We start from the raw sequence: 16,167 nt of genomic DNA, 5'->3' as shown, positions 1-16,167 counted from the left end.
ATAAGAAGTCATCTCTTGTCCTGGCAACTTTGTGTGACCTTGTGTGGCTGAATAAGACTGTAAAATTGATTCAGCTCCTGTAATAAAAGAGCACACACATTATCAGCATTCTAATTATAATTAATACAGGCAGCAGAGGCAGAGCCATTATTTACGACGGAGGCCCGTGGTAAGCAAACACAATAATAATCTGCTCCATATTTTTATGGAAATGTTGATGAATGGCTCCCTTTTACACAAAACACCAATGGAACGTTTCTGTGGCCGAATATTACACTGCTACTGCTTTTTTTTTTCTTCCACCCCATTCACCTTCTGCCTTCTGCCTGACCCTCTGTGCTAGCTGTTACAGTTTAGTCCAAAAATACAGCAGAGTAAGTCGTTATTAAATGCTTTGATTTAGCTTTTGTCATTATTTAATTTTCACTATCAGGTCATCATGTAATTTAAACTTTATATTTTTCTTTAAAATCTTTCTTGTAAAACCGTGACCTTTCTAATCTAATTATCCTCATCTTCTTCCTCACTATTTTGACCCTGATCTTAGAATGAGAACTTTTTAATCTTTTCATCTTTTGTTGAACTAATATTCTTTATTACTACTTTTTATGTCATAAATGTATCGCTCTCTAATATTGTCCAAGTTTCGACTGTGTCACGGTTTATATATAAACATACAATTCCTATATAAAATATTTTTATCATATTGAAAATGTTAACTATATTTAAATACCTGATTTAGACTTTAGACTAGACTTATTTTTAAAAAAAAAAAATTTTTTTGAAAAATTGAAGTGGAATTTTTTTATATCAAAATATCACTTAGTTTTATAATTTCACAAAAATACATTACAATTAGATAATACTTTTTTACAAGATTAGAAAAACGGTTAATTCTCCATCCTGTCAATATGTGGTCGACTGGACTGAGGCGTCCTTTCTCCCATCGTATTATTATTATTAGGTGTCTGTGTTACTTATGCCATTCTCACTGTTTGATCATCGTGGAGCATCCCTCCTAATTTTGCAGACAGTTGTTTTGCAGTCCTTATTAATTCTTCTCACAAAATCCTTGATTATTGTCCAATGCTTCCGTCTGATATATCTGGCTCTGTTTGTCTGTTTGACTCACTCCTCCACTGAGCAGCCTGCCTTCCTTCTCAATCGCCTGTTTTGTTTCCCGTTTTAATGAACAGTTGGATTCTTTTATTTCTCTACAAGTGCTGGATTTGCCTTATCACCCCCCGTCCCTTTGAGGGTTGCCAATTGGTTTTATCCATGGATGTATCATTTCTTAGCCTTCCTCTTTTTTTCCCCACAAAGAGAAAGAACCACTCTGTCAACAAGCCTCTCCGGAGCCAGAGATTAAAAACCTCAACATCACCTACCTTCCAGCGCTACTCCCAACTGGTTTGAGTAAAACTCAATTAAACTTGTCCCCACTGAATTCCACATTACAGTACATTAAAGGGAAATTCTTCAAGCGTGATGACAAAGCTCAAATCTAGCTTCAGAGCCACTGTTCAGGCACTTTTCCTAAAACGACGTAGCCTTAGCCTCGTGTCACTGCTAAAGGCGCTGACTAGAAAAGACTGAGAAAAAGGTTTATTCTGACTTGTGAGGAAAAACAAACTTCATGATTTATTTATTTACAGATGTGTGTGATGATGTGAATGCAGCTGACAAGGCCTGACGTTATCATTCAGCTGCCAAGTAGGTAAAAAGGAGCTTATTATTGATAAAGAAAGAAGGAAACAGAGATAGTCAACAGGGTGACATTAGTGTCTATGTCATCCTTAAGAAAGATGTTAATCTTTGAAGACGGATTTCTGATCTCAATATTAGAGTCTACTTGGGTCAAAGCTAACTATTACACCACCAACGTACAATCTGTACAATGGGTGAAATCGAATTCTAAATGTAATTTTTCACACTTTATAATTTGTTTGTAATAGATGCATGATTTGAGATTGAGTGAAATCAATAACAGTTGTTGGTCAACACAAGAGACCTGGCCATGCAGGGATTGGCACGGGCAATACCCCAGTCAATGGGCTATAGGCGGTCCATAACCCCCAGTTTGATTTTTTATTTTATTTTTCTACCAGAGAGTATTTACAACTGGTCAGGCAATGAAACTGTTTGGCCATAGGTTCACTTACTTGGACAAAGCTCCACATTGACATCCACCGGAATTCCTTTATACGTTGTTCTCCAAACAAACAAAACATTGAGTAGTTTATTTTTTCCTGCTTTTTGCCAGTTAACTGGCAACCCAGAAAATGTAGAGATTTTTCCAGAAAAGCAGAACATAAGGGAAGAAAGGGAGGTTTGCCTGAGCGTCAGCCAGGTCCTCTTTACTGCAGGAGAATGTGGAGATGCACTCCTCCTCCTCCTCCTCCTCCTCCTCCTCCTCCTCCTCCTCCTCTTCACGCTCTTTCTTGTTCTCCCCCATGTAGGAATCCCTCCCCCACAACCCAAGTATCTAAGGGCTGCTTTGAACCATCTCAGTGTTGTTTCACACTGTGAATTGTCTGTGTGTGTGTGTGCTCATTTCAGCGTCAGCTGCTCAAAGGTGTTTTCGTGCTGAGATGAGTGGATGAGGTGCAGTACATATTTTGGGCCAAACATGCCCATCCTTTGACATTAGCGGCAGGCTCTGACTCTAACTGGGCTACAGCCCAAGATCGCTGCTTCTCGTCTCCGTCGCAGCCTCCCTTCACACCCGCCAACCCCCAACCTCTCCCCTCAATCCTCTCTAACACATGACATGTGTCACCACCACCGATCTGCACTGGAAGATAGGAGAAGTTGAAGGTCAGGGCGAATCCCCAAAGCCGAGGGAAGAGACAGAGGAAGAAAAATCTCCGAGAGTTTCACACTGATGGACTGTTTGAAAAGTTCATTTTTCTTTCATACTTAGCATATTTCATGGTGCTATAATGTGAGCACTATAATGTGAAATCTCCATTAACCAAAGATGGCGGCTGCACTAATGCAATGGATATATCAATTTTCTCATTGGATGGAAAAAATAGTTTTTGTGGGGCCCGGTCCTCTTTACTGCAGGAGAAGGTGGAGATGCACTCCTCCTCCTCCTCCTCCTCCTCCTCCTCCTCCTCCTCCTCTTCACGCTCTTTCTTGTTCTCCCCCATGTAGGAATCCCTCCCCCACAGCCCAAGTATCTAAGGGCTGCTTTGAACCATCTCAGTGTTGTTTCACACTGTGAATTGTCTGTGTGTGTGTGTGCTCATTTCAGCGTCAGCTGCTCAAAGGTGTTTTCGTGCTGAGATGAGTGGATGAGGTGCAGTACATATTTTGGGCCAAACATGCCCATCCTTTGACATTAGCGGCAGGCTCTGACTCTAACTGGGCTACAGCCCAAGATCGCTGCTTCTCGTCTCCGTCGCAGCCTCCCTTCACACCCGCCAACCCCCAACCTCTCCCCTCAATCCTCTCTAACACATGACATGTGTCACCACCACCGATCTGCACTGGAAGATAGGAGAAGTTGAAGGTCAGGGCGAATCCCCAAAGCCGAGGGAAGAGACAGAGGAAGAAAAATCTCCGAGAGTTTCACACTGATGGACTGTTTGAAAAGTTCATTTTTCTTTCATACTTAGCATATTTCATGGTGCTATAATGTGAGCACTATAATGTGAAATCTCCATTAACCAAAGATGGCGGCTGCACTAATGCAATGGATATATCAATTTTCTCATTGGATGGAAAAAATAGTTTTTGTGGGGATTTAAAATTCATGTAATATTCTTTTTTTTTTTTCTATTTCACAGCACAATAGCCAGTGAGGGACTGAAGTGATTATACACAGCCAGAGTCAAACTCCTAGGCTCTTATCTATTAGAGTTTAAAAAATCAGCAGAGCAGGGTGCATGGAAATCCCGTAACCATGACAGAGTTGGTTTGGAAGCCAAATATGTTTGATGAGATGAAAAAATAAATAAATTAAATACTAAGTATTTGAAAAGAGGGGTATGACAGTGCTGACCTAGACAGTCTCAAATTTCGGTTTCTCTTTTGTGGTGGAAGACAAAGATTTAGTTTTTTGCGACCAAACAAAACTGTTGTTGGAATGATGTGGGAAAAGCAAACTTATTAAACAGTGGGATTCTGGACAGATCAGGCAAATTAAAACACTCTAGTTTTCTGCAGCGTTTATTCAGAAGTTTTAAAAATGCCTATACAGCCTCATGTGTTAAAGTTGAATCAGAGTATTGCAGCTTATACCATAGATACCATAGATACCATTTATAACATGAAAATCCCTGTATTCAGTTGTTTTTTGTTGCTTCTTTTCAGGAATTGTTGAAAAGGCAGAGGGCATCAGAGAGTCATCCTGGAGGTACAACTTATCTGGTAAGTACTGAGATTTGTTTTTTCACGTCTTAAAAATCCAAATAACCAGCATTAGCATAAGCTTTAGTTGCAATCCTGGTTTGTTTTTGCCAATAGGCATGAGTACATGAAAGTATGCAGTTTAAAGACGGCATGTGATGTGTTGTTGGCACAAATCTTTTCTCATTGTCTTTGGCCTGAAAACATTAGTACGTACGCCTGGGAATGCACTAAAGGCCGCGCTACTTTTGGCCACTGAGGGCTAACGATGCAAATCTCCATTTGTTACAAGAAAATATTTGTTCGGTCAAGATGTTGCCATGCAAATCCAATCTTGTTTTCCATACAAAGTCCTTATTTTCTTAGGACCTGAAGCTAAACATTGAGCAAACTGTTAGGTAAAGGTCACAACATGTTGTCATGACTCCCACTTTTCTAAGCTTCAGTCTTCAAGAATCCCTCATTTCAAGATGTGTGTGCATGTTTGTTGGCCACTGAACCTGGTTCTGTGATTTGTCTGAATGGACAATTACTTTTGATATCCCATGATCCTTAGCAGGATAACGCTGTTTATGACGTATTGTAGAATTCCTAATATAGAAATGTCCCAGAATTGATTTGTTTATAAGTTGCTGAAGTAAAAGGATCTTGGTTTACCTCAGGGCAGTGTTGCTGGATGTATCCAGAGAATAATAAGAGTTGTGATCATATTTAAGATGTTGGTGAATGTCAAACCAAACAGCAATGACCTGTATTGCAGTATAAAATAGTATTACACTCAAATACTGAATGTGAAAACCTCCTGTGGAAGGCTACAGTACAGTATGTGGCTAATTCATGCTAATTGCCTCAACAGCAGGTGACAGGGGCAGGGGGAGGAGGGGGTGAACGTCTTGGTGTCTTTGTATACTCATCTCGAGCACCTTATTACTTTTCTTTGAGCAGTTACAAGAAAAAAGCGGAATAAATTTCCTTTGTACAACTTGTGCTCAGGGAGCATGACCTCCTCCCAGGAAGACAAGGTTAGTTTGGAATCAGAGTGTGATTCTTCTGATTTGGTCCAGCAGAGATGTTTTTGTTGTCGTTGTACCTCGTCTGACAACTTGTCCCATCAGGATGCGACTGAGTGAAACAATCTGACATGTGTTTTACATATCAACTGCCAGGCCTTTCATTTCAGTGGACTTTGCGTCTTCACTGACAACATTTTTATTGACGTCTAAAGACAGGAAGATTAGACACGGTGTCTAATTAGTCTATTTCTCCACCATGGTGTTTACACACCTGAAGCCCCGTGACAGGCTGGGGATCTGCACAAAGACAACAGCAGATGAAGACAGCGTTCAGCTCAGTTGTTTGTGCCAAAGCAGAGCTAGAGAACAGAGGAAATGAGGAATTTAATTTTTTTTTTACAAGATAGAACAACCTGGTACGCTAGAACGTATATCCATTAACAGTTACTGGGCTCACACAGAGTGACGAGATGTGTGCCATTAGCCCTCAAGTCTGTGAAGTAATCGTTAAAAGTCAGCAAAAAAACCCAAAAACAAAACAAAATAAGACATAAAATAATCAGGCAATAAAGTTAGCTGAAATAAAATGCAAAAATAAGTAAAATTTGCCAAGAAATTGCTTCATCTTCCAATCTGAAAATAGTTTTCAACCATGTCTTATACCAAATAAATATATGATAATTACATGGATTGTTGAACTGTTTATTTTATAGTTTTAAGTCAATTCATTAAAGCAATATCTTTCATAAATGAATACTGTCAGACACACTTATATACAGTAAATCAGTGAACACTACTGTAAAGGTACCATCTGTAAATGCATCTCTTAGTTTTACTAGTGAAGAAACACAGTAAGGAGGAGACGATGATGGATGTGCCTGGTGTCCAAGTGTACGGAGGAGTGGGATGGGAGGGCCTGCTAAATTCTTGACATGAAATATTACCTGCAGCTCTGGACAGAGCAGACCTGCGTGGATGGCAGGAGAGATAGCATCCATCCTTTCAGCGCCACAAACAAACAAACAAACAAAAGCTCTAAGATCTCTGACCCAACAAAGGAAGTACAACTGATAAGTTCCACTTTCTTCCCCTTCTCTTGCTTCATCTCTTTGAATAGCCTTTTCCTCACCTTGCCACCACTGTGCCCTTCTATTAAAGGTAGTAATGGCTGCCAACTTCCCTCAGGCCTTTTTTTTAATATTTGTCACTCATGAAGGAAGGAGTGGGAGGGAGGGAGGCAGGGAGATGATAAATCTTATTTTTGCCAGCTAAGGGCTTCTATCTTCCAAACAGGATAAAATCTGGCTGAAAAAACACTGCTGTGCGCATTAAGAAGCTGTGGGTTTAAGCCATGTCCGACGTGATCAAACCAGGATTTATGAAGCATCATAACTCCCAACAACATCCAGGGGCTTATTAATTTTATATGTTTCTGTCCAATCCCTGATATTCTTAGCTTTGACAGTCACTCAAGATAAGCCAAAAGCATCCTGACAGGATGGAGGGTGTGTATATTTTTCACTGTTCTGCCGCTTCCCCTCCAGTTGAATTGGTTTCAGTAGAAACCTTGAATCTGCCGCTGTGTGATTTGCACTCAGGCTTTTGTCTTCACTCCCTACTTCCTAATTTGTAATGGACCTTAAATCAGACCTGGACTCTGCTGAGCCAGTCACAGACAGAGAGGGAGAGAGATGTGGGGAGGGTTTCTGTGAGAATGACTTCATATAAAGAACTGCCCATACGTTTAAGGTGGCTGTACATTTACTGCACACTCACTGTCGTTTCCTCCTTTTTCTTTGTTATTGTTTGTTATTAGTGTTCATTCAACACAAATGTAGAGAACTAGAAGCTCAGTTCAGGACGTTTTATAAGATCTGTGTATTAAAGGTCTCTGGGTGCGTCAGGAGTGACACTGCCTCTGCAGCCAATGGCAGCGCCTCTGTGCCACACTTTTGCCCTTTCTTCAAATATTTGAAAAAGAGAGGTACACACTGTATATATTTATTGTATTTGATCTGCCCTAAACATTTGCACATTAGTATGGGCAGTAAAAAGCAGAAGGACAGAAAAGAAAATAACTGTTTGGCCCCGATATCACACATGAATTGGAATGTAATCACCATTTCTGTCCTGTCATTCTGTTTGGTCCGATATGAAAAATCTAAATGCTGATTTGACTTATTTTAACTGGGACACAACTGTCCTCTACCCTGTGTGGTCCAAAGGAAACAGTGAGGAACAGTAGAGGGAGCGTCAGAAAGGAGCAGAGACTTTGATTCCTAGTGTAATGATGGCATAGGTTCACATCAGTATATGAACAGAAGCAGTACATGGAAGAGGAGGAGCAGAGGTGACAACACCAGCTCTGACTCTCCTGACAGCTGCTTCACATCCCTGACATGCTGTGCACCAGCAGAACAGAATCCTGACAGACTGTTTGAAGATAAATCCACTAACCCCCCCAACCATGATTTCCTTCACATTATTATTATTATTTTTTTACCAAAGTAGCTACCTTTTAAACTGTATATGTGGAGCATTAAGGAAATGGTTATAAGCAGTTTGCATGTACAGTATTTCTTGATAGTCTTTGTACTTCCAAATTCTATTTATTATATTGAATTCAATAAATCTGCAGCTTTTGGTATGAGGGATATTATGGAGGGTTGACCAGAGGTTGACCTGGTATATGTAAATGATCCTGATAATATACTGTAGGTTTGATAATCTATGATGGCAAATAGTTCCTCCCTCTGACTGATCATTCATAGTTGCACTCTCTCTCTCTCTTTCTCTCTCTCTCTCTATATATATGTCTATATATACATTTTTTTTTTTCTGTGATAGTCACAGTGGAATAATAAAGATTATGTTTTGACATATGATTCATATTTTTTTTCGTATGATATGATTCATCTTACAAATATATTGGGGCCATAAACAGATTTTACCACACCGTGCATAAATGTTTGGTTAATCACATTAACCAAAAATTTACACACACTCTTCATTCAGTGTTCGATATGTTTTACTCCTTGTACAAAAATAGAACAGTAGCGAGATAAGCGTTTTATCCCTGGTGAGGGAAAATAACCGACTTTTAAATCCCCCCCCCCCCGTGTTTTACCTTTGTATACTGTATGTACTTTCACTTTTATTTCGTATTCATCCCAGCCACAGAGACTGCAAAGACAGTGATTGACCACCTTGTAAAATTCTGATATATTTTTAAGATCTCCTAAAGATCTCATACGGTAGAACCACAGCTAAGATTCAAGCTTCGTTTTTGTGTTCATCTGCCTTCACTTCCCTTCAAACCGTCTGGCTTTGTACATTTGAGTACAAACAAGCTACAGTGGCTATCACAGCCAGCAGTCTCTGACTAAGACCCTGGCACACACCGTCCACCTCTAGCCCCAGTGAGTGAAGCACACAGCAGTGAGGAGGCAGGCAGGATGTAATCTCCAGGAGCTGTTGATTCAAAGAAACACACAGGGTTTGGGTCAAAGGGATTAAAATGGTGGAGGTACTGGTTATAAGAGGCACAAGGGCTGCAAAATAGTGGCAGGAGCAGCGGGAGCGATGTTGGAGCCACCCCATAACAGAGAGTAGGATTACAGGGGAAACGGTGCTAGGACGGGGGAAAGTGCCACTGAACGGAACGCAGCATTAGCAGCTGGTTTTCAGCACTGTACAGGTTCAGTGAGCTCACAGCATCAGAGGAGGAGGTCATGTTCTCTGTGATGGTCAGCTGGTGCTGGGAAACATGGGTAAAACATGGAGGAAAAAGGCTGAACTGTAGAGTGAAGAGGTCAAAGCTGCCAAGCTGCCACCTCTCTGTGATTGTTGTCTGAAAAAAATCTCTAAAGTTAAACAAAGGAGACAGAGCATGCTGGGAAATACTGAGCTAAGAGGTTTGGATTTAGACCTTCATGCTTATGCAAACCTCACATGGTTTGGATGGCGTTCCATCAACAAAACATGTCAATCACCTCGCTGTGAAAGAGGCAGAGATACCAGACTGAAACCTATCTCACCCAGACCCAAATACTGCACTCACAGCTTCCATTTCACAGTCTGTGGGAGAGCGGGGTTTGAAAATCTAACATCTCACACTTTTTTTTTTCAAACCGGCTTTCCAAGGAGTCAGATTCCGGTTACATTTCACATTGAATAGACCTGTGTTTCCAGCAGTCTAGCCCACTTCTAGTACGCTGGCTGGTGGAGCAATGACAGATTGGTTTCACTTTCTGCACCAGGGAGCACAATGGAGTGGCTTTGACAGAGTTAAGAGAAACAGAGCATTGTTGCACCTCAACCCTCACCCCCCCATCACTAATCTTTCTCTTAACCACCCTTCCACCCCCTCTCTCCTCTCTCTCTTTCACTCGCACTCAGAAAATGAATGGTCCTGTCTGACCTGGACGACAGTGATGTCTAGTCTTCTGCACTACTGTACCTACAGCACACCTGTCTACCATCGAACTCACTGTTGTAGCACACTTTAGTTTGTTGTGTGTACTATAGACGTACACACAACAAACACAGACAGAGGAAACAGGGTCACCCAGCAGACGGGCAGAGGTCAAGAGAGTCCACACACCAGAACGGCTGGTGGAGGAGACACAGTTCAGTTTCACTACTTAAAAAATGAGAAGCTAAAGCTAACGTTCAAAATCATGAAAACCACTGCTTCACAGGAGGTCACTTCCTGCTTGTATGTTGGCGATCAGTGTTATAGTTGTGGCTTGTTTGGAAATTTGAGGGACATCACGATGAGGAGCAGTTCATGATGCACAGACCAGACCTATGCAACTGACTGACCAATCGCAGCAGACTTGAGAGTGAGTGAGAGACTACAGGTTACTATAAAAAACCCGAATCATCCCTGCTGTCAATTAAATACTGTAGACAACCTGCGTTTACAATCATTGAAATATGTCTTCTGTGTAACTGGTTCTCGCTCGCCACACTTCAACCTGGTGGAATTCAAACCAGCGATCCACTGATACCAAGAGTTCCTTGCTGAACCCATAATAAGCGTCTCCACGTCCTTACCTATGACTTTGGACTTTAAAAAGGTTCAAACACTAAGATCCCTTGCCCAGATTGTGTGATAAAGAAACACTGGAAGAGATAAAGGTTCCATTGCCAGAGGTTGTGTGCTCTTATGTTTTACCGTGTGTTACAATGAGAAAAGAAAAAACGTGTGATATCACACTGATACGGCGTTCTAAAGACTATGGGCTGTATTTTCTCTTCATGCAGGTGAATGTACAATCAATAAAATGGATTAGCAGCAAAGCTATGTATAAAGGTTATCACTGAGCTCTCCTGCACCAACGCAGAGGCGACCTCACCAAACAATTTCATAATGTTTCGAGGTTATTTTTTTTTCTCAGTGTAAATCTGATTATGTTTTCCTCGAACCTAAAATTGATTTGCAGGGATATATGTTATCAAAGGAAAAATGGACTGTGCTTTGCTAGATCCTATAAGACTAGGATGTAATTTCTTCTCTCTCTATCCTTTGACTTGGTCGTAGCAGAGTACCAATTAGTTTTTTTTTGTTGTTTTGTTTTTCCTTCCACTATCAAGTTCTATTTTCCTAATCTGGTGGGGTTTTTTTTCCAGTCCATATGATCATTGTCTCTTTCTACCTCAGTGCATCACAGCTCGACTTAGTTTCACTTGTTTAGTTCCACTCACTGCTGCTGCTGCTGCTGCTGCTGCTGCTGCTGCTGCTGCTGCTGCTGCTGAGTCCTGTGTCAACCCTCAGAGAGACTTTAACCGTGTGGTTTTCCATCAAGCTGACTGACGATCTGAACATCCCTCCACCCAGTGATTCTTCTATCTCTCTTTCTCCATCTCTCTCTCTCACACACACTGGCCCCAGCAAGCTTGAGAAAATACACCCCCTTCTTAAAGAAGGCAGCAGGGATGTGTAGAAAGGCCCCTCACCTCAGCTTCTGGTTTTTGTCTCTGCCTATCCCTTCACACACACACACACACACGGGGTGGGGGGTCTGACCATGGCATTCAAAAGCAGGGCTTCATCCTACAGTGCAGCAACAATGCTTTTCTCACCCACTTACCAGAGTAGAGATAGGGGGAAAGGCTGGATCAACCCTGGCCTAAAAGCTAGGGTTTTTCTTTCTCAGACACACACACACACACACACACACACACACACACACACACACACAGGATGGATTGTTTAATTATTGGCTGCAGATCTTGCATAGATTAAAGAAAAAACAAACTCTTGCAGAGGATTATTTTCATATCCTCAGAAAATGTTCATTGATAATGCCTTCAAGGCAGGAAGCTAAGAATTGAACTACTGTTCACAAGAGGAAATATAATCACATCAACTTGTGGTGATTAATGTATCAAATTGTGATCTTTCTTCCCCATCTGTATCCAACAAACTCAGTTGTACAGTGGCCTGCTCCAACTGTTAGCAACTCCAAAAGAAATCTACTTAATCATCAGAGAAGCCTGATATTTTAAATAATACACAGGCTACAGAGATGCTCAAGCAGAGGCTCGGGGCCTGATTGTGGCTCCAGGATTTGTTTGGTCCACTCGGTTTTTCCTCCAAATATTTTTTATGAATGCATTCGAATTTTAAGGATATTTTCTGTCACATCTTTTTAGCTTTTTGCTGAATTTCTAAGAAAATGATAATTATAATATTTTACCTGTATGATGTATTTTCCTTAATTTCTTCCCTTAATTTAATTTCTTGTAATTTCTTTCACATGATTTTCCCACAAAGAAGCTGATGTTGCTGAGGGGTTATTTCTTTTATAAAATTATTGAATTTTTAGTTAATGGTACAATTTTGCATTTTTTAGCTATTTCAAAAGTTTCTCCATGTTTAAATCTGCCTTAGATGAGGAAGTAAAAAAAATCAAAATCAAAAACAACGACATGTGTCTCTGAAGCCTGTGTGCTGCGACTGCCGTGTGTGTATCCTCCCAGACACACTTTCAGCCTCGCAGCATGATCAATACTGAGGCATTTCACATCATTGATTATACAATTATAGAGATGTTAAATCTGTGACACACATTCATGAAGGAGCTTTTACTGGTGAAGCAGCCTGTGAAGATGGAGAGGAAGAAGGAGCTTCCTCTTCATTTAGTTTTTTTTTCTCTCTCTCACTTTTTCAGACCTGGTGCTTAGAGTGAGCCCAGTGTAGTCCAGGTACTTCACTCAGATGATTATAATGCCACAAGGGTGCAATACATCACTCTTATTAGCCACACTGGAGCACAATGGTATCATAATTAATGGTCGCAGCAGGATTGAACACTGCCCTGACATGGAAAAGTGGGCCTGCTTAAGCTCTACAAGGCATTTAAATATGCAGAGTGAATGGCACAACCTGAAGCCTCATGCTCCGAGGACAGTCCACGCTCATTAGCCTCACACCCTACGTGGCACCGATACAACGACCCACACACACACTTACACACACAGACAGACACACACATCTAGAATACCCCCCCCCCACCCCCCAGAGACACACACATCTAGAATACCCCCCCCACCACCCCACCCCCCAAATTTTGCTGATTGTCCTGAAGCTTATTCCGTATTTATTCATACCAAATAGCTACAGTTAACAAACAAACATTGAACTAAAAATCTACAGTCTGGTGAGCGGAAGTTAAAAATGTTTGTTTGTGCATAATGAAGAGGAAAACCAGACAAGATCGACCAAAGACTGTTGGGCAGCTCACCACTTTCTCACAGCAACAATCGGATAAAATTTAGAAGCATTTAGCAACATGAGGTACCTGGTGATTAAATGCTCAATTAAAGGAAATTGTTTTAATTGACCAGTGTGCACTTCAGATATCAATTTATTAATTAGTTTAAATGAAATAACAATTCAGTTTTTATATAAAATTATATATATATTTTTTCAATTTTTTACCATGTTTAACAATGGTTTAAGTTCAAATCAAAGTTTTGCCTACGTTTTTAACAGTGTACCAACTTTTGTGGGGTTTGCATTTGTCAGCAGTCACTATGTAAATTTTTGGTAATAGTGTTTGGTTTGTGTGTGTCTGTGTGTGTGTGTGTGCGTGTGTGTGTGTGCTGCCTGTACTATAGTCTGTAGCACAGGCTGAGCGTCAGGAGAACAATGAACATAAAAGGCTGTCGGTGGGAGAGTCTGGTGCTGACGTCTTTCACGTGACTCTGAATGAAGCGACAACAAAGTGCATGTGTGTTTGTGCATGTGAATGTGTGTGTGTGTGTAGTTTACGAGTGAGACAAAAAAGAAGAAAAGAGAAAACAGCCTTTTTCAATATGTTGGAGAAGAAAAAAGAGAACATATTGTATGTGTGTGTGTGTGTGTGTGTGTGTGTGTGTGTGTGCACCTGCTATAGCTATACTTGTGGAAACATTTTGTCCTTGTGGAGTCAGTTTGTAGTTTGGATTAGAATTAGGGTCAGATTAGAGTTCGGTGTTAGATTAAAATTAGGGATGTGTTTGTAGAGGCACTGGTTAAGGTGAGGGCCGAGGAAGACTGAGGAAGACTGAGGAAGACTGAGGAAGACTGAGGAAGACTGAGGAAGACTGAGGAAGACGTCATGTGAACGGGAAGTCCTTACAAAACACAACAACCAGTGTGTGTGTGTGTGTGTGTGTGTGTGTGTGTGTGTGTCTGTATTCTATTATTTGCGTGAATGTCAAATAAAAAAACACTGCCCTTCGATTGACATGTGACTCTGAATTTGCTGTTCTTAACACACCAAACACACCACACTCCCTCCTCCTCCTCCTCCTCCTCCTCCTCCTCTTTCTTTCATTCCTTTCATTCCTCCCTGGCAATTTTACTACCTCTCTCCTATTGCTTATGTTGAGGCTTCTGCAAAAAAGACACGCTGGTGAACAGCCACCAAAACGCCTCTCCCATCCAGTCGGACCATACTGCGTTATCACGAGGCTCAATGCAATCAATTATTGCTGCAGTGGAATCATTAATAACTTCCTAATGAAAACGATTCTGTTGATCTCTGTTGTCTTTTAATTAAACATAATTAGTCGTCAGCTCGGAGCTGTGACGGGGAGTCCTTTAGGGTACTATTTTGTTTTAATACACTGATAATGAAATTTCTACATTGTGTTCCGTTGTTTAGTTATTATTCAGTCACACCATTTCGCTATGTTCCCAGATAACAGATAATCACCCTTTTGCCCTTTTTCGCTGCAGTCTGTGAGAGAGAGCGGGGTTGAAATGAACAATGACATTTTTGAACTGTGAGAGTGCTCTCATCTAACGGGTTAATGCCGCCTGCTGCCACTTAGCAGCGCAAGAAACGATGCAGTTTTCTGCTTCATTTCCTGGAGAAAAAAGAAGCTGTGAGCATCTTTGTAGAGCAAATCTCTGCAAGTCTAATTTTATTTCATAGGGGCAAAAAATTCTCATTCTCATCCAGATGCTGTGCTTCATCTCATGGCCCAAAAGTCTTCAACCTCACAGCAGTTGGGAAGAAGAAATGACGGCATTAGAAAAGGATTGAAGTGTGAAGATGGAGAGAATAATATAGAATGATAAAAAAACACAATGAGTTTGTCTAATTCTGCAGCATTTAAGCTCATGTAAAACTGTCGACTTACACTGGTCAGTATCAGCACTGAACATTGAGCCGGGATGCTCTGGAGACTTGTTGGACAAGCTGTATCTGAATGTGGTCTGAAATAAGAGGCTTAGAGTTGGAAAGTTGAGGTGATGAGTGAACGTCAGCCACAGTGAGTCACAGAATGTTGTCGTGATAACAATGTATATTTTCAGGCCCAGCTGTAGCTCTTGTGTATTGATGATATATAAAACAAATCCAAGCAACTTAGTTTTGATTGCTGTTGTAAAAAACAGGCACTAAAAGTTACGAGTTTGTTTGGTCCACTTCTCCAAATATGTTTTATGGTTTGCCTTAGGATTTTCAGGGTATTTTAGGCTAACTTTTAGCTGTAGTTCTGAGTACAACAGCTTCAGTGTATACACTTTTTTGCTAAATTTAAGCCATTTCTAGACAAATTATAAATATAATCTTTTACCTGTATATTGTATTTTTCTGTATTTCTTCCCTTATGTCTGTCTAACTTTGGGAACCACTTGTCAAAGAAGTAGGATTCATAGAAAAAAAAAACAAAAAAAAAACTTCCTTATAGCTCTGCATTAGTTGACTTAGTCAAAAAAAACAACAACAACAAATCTTTATGAAATATACGTTCATTGTTTTGTTTGCGGCTGCTTTGTTTCCAACAGTTGCTCAAATCCTTTCTTTAATTTTGAAAACCCTCAGAATCCCATTCAAGCAGCAGTTGTTATGAGACAGAAGAAACCTGAGGCTGAATCTGTGTCTGTGTTAAATCTCTCCTACTCTCCAGCTGTGTTGTTTATCAATCTGTTGTTTATGTGTAGAGGAGAAAAAAGTCTCCTCTGGTTTGTATCTCTCTCTGTGTTCCTGTCCATCATCCCCCCCGTTCTCCCCCTCTCTCCCCCTTCTGCTCCCCTGCATTACTGTAACATATAATTACTCTGCAGACTTGCTGCCTGTTTCTATAACTTCAGCTCTTCAAAGAAACTGTCGGAGTGTGGAGGAGAGCATTGTGGGAGTTCCAGGTGGATTTCTCGATAATGAGTTAGCGCAGTTAGTACAGTTGAGAGTTTTAGTAATGGCTGGCTGCTAAGGCTCTTGCTGGGAGTTTAATGTAAAACAAACAGGGCCATGCTGACAGCCTGGGAAAAACAGATATTGCACATTTCCCCACTTTC

At 40.8% G+C, this 16,167-nt stretch overlaps 2 protein-coding genes across 4 annotated transcripts in view; one reads left to right on the top strand and one right to left on the bottom strand.

Annotated features, from left to right (window-relative positions):
* LOC103388629 (uncharacterized) overlaps positions 1-16,167 on the top strand; it is a 143,259-nt gene that overhangs the window by 39,391 nt on the left and 87,701 nt on the right. Inside the window, exon 12 of one of the 2 annotated variants that reach the window (XR_003051614.1) lies at positions 4,321-4,377. The gene's annotated coding sequence lies outside the window, so the exon portion shown is untranslated. Of the gene's footprint in view, positions 1-4,320; positions 11,377-16,167 lie in introns of those variants that run through there. The other variant, XM_025061872.1, reaches the window with a different exon arrangement.
* Positions 1-16,167, bottom strand: part of zfpm2a (zinc finger protein, FOG family member 2a) — a 118,635-nt gene that overhangs the window by 24,242 nt on the left and 78,226 nt on the right. The window lies entirely within an intron of this gene.

Source organism: Cynoglossus semilaevis, chromosome 13 (assembly GCF_000523025.1).
Source record: "Cynoglossus semilaevis isolate Cse_v1.0 chromosome 13, Cse_v1.0, whole genome shotgun sequence".
NCBI lineage: Eukaryota > Metazoa > Chordata > Actinopteri > Pleuronectiformes > Cynoglossidae > Cynoglossus > Cynoglossus semilaevis.
The sequence above is the reverse complement of the archived record's forward strand: the minus strand, read 5'-3'. Positions and strand labels throughout refer to the sequence as shown.